The sequence below is a fragment of the Furipterus horrens genome, unplaced genomic scaffold (assembly GCF_987537825.1).
Source record: "Furipterus horrens unplaced genomic scaffold, mFurHor1.1.pri manual_scaffold_1, whole genome shotgun sequence".
Classification (NCBI taxonomy): domain Eukaryota; kingdom Metazoa; phylum Chordata; class Mammalia; order Chiroptera; family Furipteridae; genus Furipterus; species Furipterus horrens.
Window position 1 is genome coordinate 13,076,228 of NW_028327171.1, and position 8,212 is coordinate 13,084,439.

Sequence of the window (8,212 nt, forward strand, 5' to 3'; positions counted from 1 at the left end):
CTGGTGCAGCTTCCCTATGCATTGGATATCCAGCCTCCAGAGCTCTGAGAAAATAATGCCTGTTGTTGAAGCCTCCCAGCCTGGGGTAGACTAATCCAGCTACCCGGCCTTCACTGACGTAGGACAACTGGTGAGTGAGAGGGCGAGCTTAGGAAAACCTAACTCTACCAGGGGGAAGCTTTCATGGGGGAAGTGATATGGAGAGGAATCTTGAAGAATGTGTCAGAATGTGGCAAATCTGTCCCCAATATGAAATAACAAGTTAGCGAAAAAGACATGATTAGAATGGCATGACTGCCTGCTTCGTTGGAGCTGAGTTGAGGAGCTTTGAACCAGTGAGAATCTTACCCTGGGTCAGATGGCAATTCCTGGGAGCACCTGCCTGGTAAACTGGGTTACAAAGGAATGCTAGTTTGATGACTCACTGAGTCATTCATGAGGATGAGCTTGGCATGCATGGGCCAACATAGTAGGAGATTAAAGTCCCCTCCCTGCCAAGTCCCATATGGCTGTATTACAGTCTCCAGGCCTATCTGGGCCTCAGTTTCCTTTATTTAAAATAGAGATGTCACAAGAGGTGATTTCTAACATCTCTGCTACCTCTGATGCTCCATGAAAGACAGTTGGGTCACATCCATATTTTTTGTCAAACTTTGGAGTAGATTCTGCTTAAAGAAATAGGTGAAAAGCAAGATCAGCAATAACCTGACAAATCTTACTTGCATAGAAAATAAAACTTGGAACTTGGGTATCTCATCTTTATCTAACACTTCCAAATGCTCCTTAATTAGTTTTTGCTGAAATATCCTTTCTTCTTCACAGCCATGACACTCCGACAAATATAACCTCCCCAAAGAACACATTTATCTTTAAGCATTTGATAGTGAAGACCCCAACATTTTAGAACTAGAATCCAGTTTTTTCAGCTTCACTAAACCTATTTCATCTATAAAATAGGAATAATAGCTCTCTTTTGCTTACAAAAGAAAAAGAATTTGAATACTTAGGTTAAAAAGTATCATATATATGCATACATATGTATCTATGTATGTATACAAAGTCTTTCAGAAAAAGCCCAACCATTGTAAATATAATGATAATGGTTTACACAACATCGATGTAAACTGGCAGCCAAGGAGAGTGGACTGGAATGTGCATGCATGAACAATGACGCCTTCACTGTACTAGTCAGTGGGGCAGTAGACGCCATTGAGTGAGCATGTGCACTGTGTGGCCATCACATTCAAAACAAGCAAGTAGAGCAATGAATCTGCATCAGATTTTGCATTAAGCTTGAATATTCCTCCACAGAAACTATTCGGATGATTCAGAAGTTCTCAGCCATGGGCAGCTGGTGATTGGCAGCTTCCTCATGACAATCCACTTGCTCATGCACATCTCATACAGAGTTTTTTTGGCAAAACATCAAATCACCCAGGTGACTCAGTCCCCCTACAGCCCAGATTTGGCATCCTGCCACTTCTGACTTTTCCCAAAACTAAAATCACCTTTAAAAGAGGAGAGATTTCAGAACATCAATGAGATTCTAAAAAATATGATGAAGCACCTGATGGCGATTGGAAAAACTGTATGAGATCCCAAGGTGTCTACTTTGAAAAGGACTAAGGCATCATTGACTTACGTACAATGTTTCTTGTATCTTGCATCTTCATTAAGAAATGTCTGCTTTTCATAGTACACAGCTGAATACTTTGTGGATGGACCTCATATATATGCATTTGTATATACATGCATATGTGGCGGGGGGCGGGGCGAGGGTGGTATGTCCAGAAAGTATCCAGCCATGTATTATGAAAAGTAGAGCCATATCCTGAAGAAGATACACGAAATTTGTACATGGGACAATTAGGCCACAGTCCCCTTCAAAGTAGGCAACTTGGGACCTCACACAATTCTCCCAGTGTCTCTTCCACTATTCAAAATATTGCCTTGATCTTGCTGCAACTTTGCCCTGCCTTCTTCAGGCATGGAAAACCAGGTGACTTCCATTGGGATGACTGGGCTTTTGTTTGTGGATCATAGTCATAGACTCAGCATTCATCTCCTGTGATGACCTTCTTGAGGAAATCTGGTTCATAGGTAGCGGTTTGAATCAAGTCATTAGCCACTGCGGCACAATGTTCCTTCTGCTCTGGTAGCAGAAGCCATGGAACATTTTGCCACAACACATTTCATGCCAAGATCCTGGATTAAAATGTCGGACCCAGTAGTTTTGGAATCCCCAGGTCAGGTTCTAGTTCTCACACTGTCGACAATCTTTGTTGATTGCAGCCTGTACACATTGAATAGGCTCAGGTTCTCTGCTGGTTGCAGGCTTTCTAGACCATTGATCACTTTCAACTGATTCTCAATCATCTTTGAAGTGTTTGTACCATGCTTTTATTTGCACCGCACTCATCACATTGTCCCTGAAGGCCTTCTGAATCATCCAAATAGGTTCTGGGAAGGAATATCCAAGCTTAATGCAATATTTGATGCAGATTCATTGCTCTACTTGCTCAGTCATTTTGAATGTGATGGCCACAGGGTACACATGCTCACTCAATGGTGTCTACCACCCTCACTGACTAATACAGTGAAGTCGTCATTGTTCATGCACGCACATTCCAGTCCACTCTCCTTGGCTGCCAAGTTACAGCAATGTTGTGCAAATCATTCTCGTTATATTAACGATGGCTGGACTTCTCCCAGCCAGACCTTATGCTCCCCTAGTGGATTATAATACACAAGAATAGGAGTTTTCTTTTATTTTCTTGATGGGATATAACACAGTATTAGAGTCACAATAGATGCTATATTAATTATGAGTTGACTTGAGCTGATAGGGATTAAATATTTTCTTTACGTAGTCACTTTTTAAATTTGCAAATGACCTCTTGCTTATTATAACAAAACAAAATATATTCAATAAAAGTAAAACTGTTTTTCCTGGGTGGGGGGGCGAGAATAGAACACAACAATCAGAGAAGGAGAAAAGAGCATTTCCCACAGCAGAGATTCTTGAAGTGTGGTCCCTGGGCCAGCAGCATCTACCCCACATGAGAACTTGTTATAAATGCAAATTCTCAGGGCCCCTCTCAGACCTACTGAATCAGAGACTCTGGGGAAGGGGCCCAACCATTTGTGTCTAACAAGCCCTCTGTGTGATGTTGATACAGGCCACAGTTTGAGAATCACAGTCCCCAGGAGGTGGGAAGGCTCAAAAGTGCAGTCATTAAGTGTACTTTTATTTTCCAGTGTGGGTGGTAAATACTACAGTGACTACAGAGGTTACAGGGAGAAATAGGAGTTGAGCTGGGCCTTGAAAGAAGGGCAAGGTGGGTGGGTGTGAGGAGGAGGAGAGGCAGTCGGAGGGACAGAAATCACATGAGCAGAGCCTTCTGCCTCTGATTTAATCCTTAGCTGGGAACTTAACTTCCAAGCATTGATGTCCCTTTCAAGGTCAAATGATTTTAAAAAATAAGATGCTTAAGACCAAGGGCACATTATCCTGGATTATTTTCTACCAAAACAACGACTTGCTGATGAGCTTTTTCAATATTAATCTGGAGTGGTGAAAAACGCTTCTAACAGTCCATCTGGAAAAAATTATCGGTCAGGGAACTATGGTCAGAGATATTTTAGAGCCAAATTGAAGAGGATGTAAAAGTTGTATTAACTGCCCAGAAGGCATCCTTTGTGTTGAACAGAACACAACCTTAGCTCTAGGCTTTTAGTAAAATTAAATCTCTTCACATTTCACAGACCTTGTGACTTTCCTGTATGAGGGACTGGAGCCTACTGCCTGGAAAAGGATTGCTACAACATTTACCTGCCGGCACCTTGGTGGGGGGAGGGAGGACACATGATGCAGAGCTGAGAAAGAACGAAAACTGTGATCTCTGTGAAGAAAAGACAGTCATGCTTCTTGGATGTGATGGAATGCTGTGTTAGCAAACTGAGTCATTCAGATCTAAGACTGGAAAGTTTTAACTCATCTTTCATTCATGCTGGGTTTGTTTTTGTTTTTGTTTTTGTTTTTGTTTCTATAGAATGGTGGAGTTGGTTTTGCTTTCTCATCCCAAATGAATGCACCAAACCAATTATTCGTCCTTTCTACCCCTTTGACAGGGATGAGTTCATGTTCCAAAAATTGTCCCTTTAGGCTTGTTTGGGACCTAGACTTCTGTGTCGGCAGGGTGGGACTAATTTGCGTGCGTGTGCTTCCTCCCTTTCTCTGTACCTCACACAGATGTTATCATTTATGCTTCAGCTTTTTCAGATCCCTTTATAGCATAAACTATTTTCTTCATGTTCACTTGACTGCACCCTGAGAAATTATCTATCGACATACTCAGTGGCAAAAGACAAAAGCAGATGGCTTGAAAACTGAAATAGGATTCTCCTGCAGATATAAAGGGAAAGATTGTGTTCGGGAACTGGATTATACGTATTTCACATTTTTAGTTTCCATAAGAAACTTGACTTCTTCAAATCAGTTATAGATTTGACAAGGCCATTTATTCAGCAGTGGTTGGCTTGTCCTTCTTCAACAATGAAATAGAACACACGGCTTCAGAGAAATCGTGCATTTTCTTTCCTCCCTAATAAGAGAACTATTCCAATGGATGCCACATTTATTTAATTAGATTGCTGAAATCTTTCTGCAGAGAAATAAATGCAATATTTTCCATTTTTCTCTTTTGACCTATAAAACAAAACTGACTTCTAGTACTACAATGTTTTAGTGTGATTTGAGTCTTTTAAAAAGATGAAATTTGGGAAATACAAATTAAAAGCAGCCTCATATAAACCGTACTGTTATTTTAATCAGCACTTCTATTCACTCTCTTTTTTTTTATTTGCCAGCTTTCCTTTTGATTGCATCATAATAACCGTCTAGACTTTGTTCTCAACTGTGATGGATTTTAGAAGACTTGGTACAAATGATACCAAGAAGAAAAATAAATTAGCAATACTGTGCATTAAAGTGTCACAATTTAAAAAGTTATGAATAGAAAAATCATTGACTGCTTATATACCAGCTACAATAGCCTGCTATGTATTCATTTTCTTCAGGGTTATATAGCTTGTGATTAGAAAGTTATCTACCTTGCTATCAAAATGTATAATAAACAATGACTTACAACAGTATGTATATTTCTATGCCCTTATTTAACTTTTTGTTTTATACAAGATACAAAAGTTTTGTGAGAATCTTGATTTGGGGTTAAGTCACAGCTATAATTATAATTGTATTGGGGATTGGTTTTATGAGTGTCTGTCTGACTTCACTTGTGATTTGTGGGACTGCCCATAAGGTTCAAAGCCACAGTTAATTAAATTTTTATTTAAAGCAGTACAATAATAATAGTGGCAATAAATGATATCAGAAACAACTCTCTTGGGCTGATATTTACTCAAGAAGTTTGAAAATCAGCTTTTTCCCAGAGCATCCCCAACCCATGGTCTTATCACCTCACCCCTGCCACCTCAGCCCCTTCTCCGGCAGCCCGGTCTCTAGGCAACTAAAGGTTAACACCTAGACCAGTAAGGAAGCCCCACCCGTGGATAAGTAGAAAGCTTCTGTGGGAAGCTTGGAAGGGCTGTTGTATTTACAAGCAAACCTCAATTTCACACTTCTCTTTCAGGTCAACCTTATCTATGCCAGTTATCTAATTGCTCTATAGGCTGTTCTCAGAGACAAGGAGATTTATTGTGTTTTACAATGTGATCAAACTGTTCAACCCCTAGATTTAAAATTTGGGAATATTCATGGTTGCGAAGATTCTGCCTACAAGTGTGCCCCACCCACTCTCCTTTACTGAGCCACTGCACCCATCCCCCAGCTACTGGTGTTGGTTTTTGGTGGCTCACAGAAGCACCCTTTTTAGGATAATTGCTGTCAGGCAAGCGGAGATCCCTTGGCTGGAGACACCTGGGAGATATGCTTCTGCCACCACCAGAATAGCCTGTTCCTAAGGACTAATTCTGTTCTTGCAAGACAATTTTGTGGTTCCATCCATATTCCAGAACTCCCTGTGGAATAGGTTGAGCTAGAAAATCACAGCTTTGTTTAGGTTCTTTCCCTGCATTATGTCCTTGAAGACCTGAAAGCCCTGAACATGCCCTTGTATCTCTCCAGTCCGAAATAACCCAATGCATTTTACTTTTGAGACAGAAGTGAAGATATTTTTATTTCTAAATGATATGGACATTTTTTAGATCTTTTATCAAACAAATTTGAGAAACACTAATAATGTTCAACTTTGATTTTCAACAAATTATACCATTAGGAATCTAAAGTATGTTATAGTTCCGTTTTTCTTTTCTGTTGCAATACTTGTTTTTCTTTTTGTTAGACTTTCATCAGTGAAATTCATGTTTTCCTTACTACTGATCATTCTGCACATATATAGATAGAAAGGGACATGTCAATACTTCGTAGACTACAATTAGCCACCTCAACTGATACACAAGTCATCTGGGTATTTTTGGTTTGCCTCTCCATACCCACTCTTCACCCTTCTCCACTCTGCTCTGAGCCCCAAGACTTGAACCTCGAGGGTCTTTACCAACAGGCTTTCTTGCCCTCCAGCTTGAACTTCCATTTTAGCCAGTAGAAGCCATTTGCCAAAAATTTGAAAGATCGGTGGAGAATGAGGAAAGCATTTGTATTCCAATAGCAACCTCCCTGCCACATTATCACAAGTTGGCTCTGAGTCTCTACCTAATACTACAATTCTTATTGGGCAGCTCTCTCCATCCATTAACTGCCTGCTTCCCATGCCAGGCCCCTTGGAAGTCCTGCCCAATAGCACTAAACTATCCTTTGCTGTGAGACTGCACTTGACTTTGCCCCCATCATGGTACACCTCCCTCCATTAACCTTCCTTCAGTGTTTCTTTTGAGTATGTTGTTTCCTGCCTAGACACTGGAATAAATAATAGGATGTCCTAACTTGGCTAACACTGGAAGTGAAAATACTTCCTAGTTGGAAAAAAATGCAACCTGCTAAAAATACTGAAGTAATTTCTATGCTATCTGGTCACTTAGTACCTCTAATACTCATTACTGCTCATTGATATAGGACTTATAGTCATTCAACCATTCCCTTGTTCATTTATTCCATAGCCAGTCATTGATCGCCAGCTCCAACTGATGCTCTGGGAGCCATGCTAACCAGGTAAAGCACTGAACATACAGTGTCCTGCACCACATTATAAATTTCCCCCTGTGAACAATTTTCAGGTTACCTTTGAATGACTGTAGGTGGATGAAAACGCTGACTAATGGAAGGAAAACATTCTGACCTCTGATTGGGACTGAAATGAGAAAACCCATGGATTAAGAAAGTGAAAGCGACTATAAGATGAGTTCTCTTACAATAAGCAACTGAAGTACCACTCTGGAGAGGAGTCAATGGATGAAGAAGGCGATCAACCCTTTGTAGGCAAAGTGTGTGCCTTGGAAGACGCCTGGCAGGCAAGCAGTGGTCTTGAAGCTGTGCTGAAAATTGGGGTGAAAAATGCTCTAAATCCCAAATACTTTGGAAACAATTGCCCAGTCTGTCCTAGCTAGCTAAGAGGCACAGTCAATTTAGTGCAAGTCAGTCAAATAATATATGTGTTATTCTCAAGACCAAAAAACCAATCGTGTGACTGAATTCTTCATTCTTCAAGTCATTGTAGAGAGAATCTAAATTTTGCAAATGATTGCTTTTAGAATAACACTCATGTTTAATCTCTGAGTTGTCCTTTCTGCTACAAATGTCTCGAAACAGAGAAAATAAATGCTGTAGAGTAAATTTTTTTTTAAATGTCTTTAGGGAAAAGCCTGGTTTAGGGCACTCTCATGAAATATCTGTAAACTTTACCTCACATTCTATATTGCTGAATAACTAAATATGTTTTTAATATATTTCTTTAAATGGAAAGAGCTGAGAAAGTGCTGCTATAATTAAGGAAAAATATTGGGCTCAACAAAAGTATATAGAAAGGGTGGCCTTCATCCTTAAGCCCCACCACCTGGCCCAGTTCCTGGCACTTATGGTGTGTTGTACAGACCACTGAATGACTAAAAAAGAACAGGTGTTATTTGTAGATGATGACAATTCCACCTAAAAGGATGAAGGGATATTTAATAAAGATACTGACCGGCATAGTAAATATTTAAGAGCTGGCAGGTCCATATAATGTAAATTTACTTGAAA